Raw genomic sequence first — 2627 nt, forward strand, 5'->3', positions numbered from 1 at the left:
AGAGTTGGGATCAGGAATGGAGAGTTGACCTCCAGCTGCCCAGGCTCAGCACCTGCCCTTTAGGCAGTCAGGAGAGGAAGATGCATGTGGGGTCATCTCTTTGGTGACAACAGCCCAGGCTTCCACCAGGTACATCACAGCACCCTCCTCTTCATCATGGCACTGTCCCATCCCATGGAACAGCCCCTACAGAGCTCTTGCTCCCATTGTCATAGAAATAGTTGGGATAATTGAAGTACAGAATGTGAAGAAATCCCAGGGTCTTTCTGATGGGCTACATCAGGGCTACAGGAGCTGCAGGAATTTGGGTTTAGCCCACAGAGTGGATCTGGTCCTGGAGAAGGTCTGGGAAGGGTGGATGGCTGCAGGATCTCTGAGCAGCAAACTGAAGGATCCTCCTTCCCTTCCAGCACAGGGCACAGGCGAGGGCCATGGGCCAAAACCTGAGAGTTGGACACAACAGCTGCCCTGGGAGGAATTAAATCCATTATTGTTGCTGATTCCTAACTCTTTTTGTTCACCAAGGGTTACAATTTCCTGGCTCAATCATCCTGAGCTCAGGTGGGTTTGGCAGTTCTCTTKCTTGTCACCTGGAGCCCCTTCTCACTGGCAGATCTGAACCTTAAATGTGCACTAAACTACTGAACCATCCATGCACTGTGGGCAAGAGCTGCACATCCTTTTTGGGGTTGCAGTTCTCCTGTGCACCCACAGCACTGACCCGTGGGTGTAATTYCAGCTGCCTGCACAACTCAGCCTGGCTGGAAACAGCAAGAAGGGGATGGTGTTCCACTTGAACTTTTTTCATGGGAATGGTTGTCAGGCATGGGAAGGGACTGCAAGGACACTGCTGGAGTCACCATCCCTAGAAGTGCTCAGAAAATGAGGGGAAATGTCATTTAATGCTATAATTTACTGGGCATTGTGGGATTTTTTTGAAGGTTGGGCTTGATGGCCTTGGAGGTCTTTTCCAACCTCGATGATTTTGTGATTCTGTTCCATGATTCTGTGACTTACCAGTGATTGCTGGACAAGCAATGGGATGTGCTGTGGGGYCCCCAGGATTCCTACTGCAGATAAACCCGAGCCACAGATCCTCCATCCCCTCTGCTTAGCAGAGATTTTACTGCAGAATCCTCCTGGAGAGTTATCAAACCCTGGTACACGTKGGACTCCAGAAATGAGGAAATGATTCTGAGAGACAGGCAGGGTTCAAAGGGCTGAGAAAATGATGCAGAGAATGCATAATTGTTGAAAGGAAATGAGAGATTTTTTAGCTGCAGACTGGCACATTATTTGGCTCGATGTGTCCGTTCTGTTTGTCAGAACAGAGACAGGAGAAATCTGAACAAAACCATCTTTGGAAATCCTGTCCCGCTTCCCATCTGCCGTGGCTGGGAACTTTTCATGGAACGGGATTGTGGTGGCACTGCCTACACTTGGACTGTGCTCTGTCTACTTAACAAGCATTTCAATTAATTACTGCAATGTTATTATTGTGAAGAGGCAGCAGGGAGGAGGGGAATGCTCAGATGATGGATGTGAGCTGCTGTCTGTCTGAGGGGCCTGGCTGGACACTGAGGGGTCAGTTTGCCCCTCTAAGGGGAGGTGGGAGCTGCCTGTGAGGGGTGGGGTCTGCACATGTGGAGCTGAACATGTGGAGCTGACTCCATCTGGGAAAGCTGAGGTGATGGGTGTCCCAACAGGAATGTTTCCTTGGGAATCTGAGATGGCCTGAGCAGCACATGAACAGGAGCTGCTCCCCGCTGTAATGGCCCAGACTTTCCTGGTGTCACACCAACCTCCCATGGGTGTCACACCAACCTCCCATGGGTGTCACACCAACCTCCCATGGGTGTCACATTATCAGTGCAGACCTCACACACTGACACAGGCAAGGGGAAGGTGTCAAATGTCAGCCCTTTAATATCTCCCAGTACCCCTCCATATCACACCAACAACATGAACAGGAGACAAAAATCTTCCATGAGTTGTCCACAAATGCTCCTCTGCTGGCAGCTGAGCATCTCCTCTTTAAGCAGTCATTCCCTCTRCTCCACCCCAGCAGCAGATCATTGAGCTCCCACCAATGCTCCTCAGCTCTGTCCAAACATCTCCTTTTACAGAGCTGAGCTCTTTTAATCTCTYGCTGGCTTCCCACATCACAGGAGGGGTCAGTCACACCCCACAGCCCCTCACCAGCGCTCCAAGGAAGCAGCACAGGCTGGACAGYACAGGGAAGGGGAGTCTGGTGTATTCTGCCTGGCCCATTCCTGCTGCCCCCTCTCCTCCATCTCCCAGGGCAGAGCCAGCTGGCAGCAGCCCCTGCTCTGTGTTCAGGGAACGTGGGATGGTGAATCTCTTCCCAGGCCCAAACTTTAAAGACAGCATGATGGGAGAGCCTCAGGTTTGTGTCCTCTGAGCTGGGAGATGCCATGTGCAGCAGAAGGTAAAGCTCAGCTCAGCCTTTGGAGGAGCTGTCACCCCCGAGGCTCAGGGATGGGATGTTGCCCAGCACATTCCTGGGGAGGAATGGAGGGCATTCCTTCTGTGCCTTCCTTTACCAGCTTTGTGGCATTGTGAGAAGCAACCTGAGGCTGCTTTGGATCCATTCAAAGTTTATCTCA

This window comes from Malurus melanocephalus, unplaced genomic scaffold, assembly GCF_030028575.1.
Source record: "Malurus melanocephalus ecotype Western Australia unplaced genomic scaffold, MMel_1.1 scaffold_368, whole genome shotgun sequence".
In the NCBI taxonomy this organism is placed as follows: Eukaryota; Metazoa; Chordata; class Aves; order Passeriformes; family Maluridae; genus Malurus; species Malurus melanocephalus.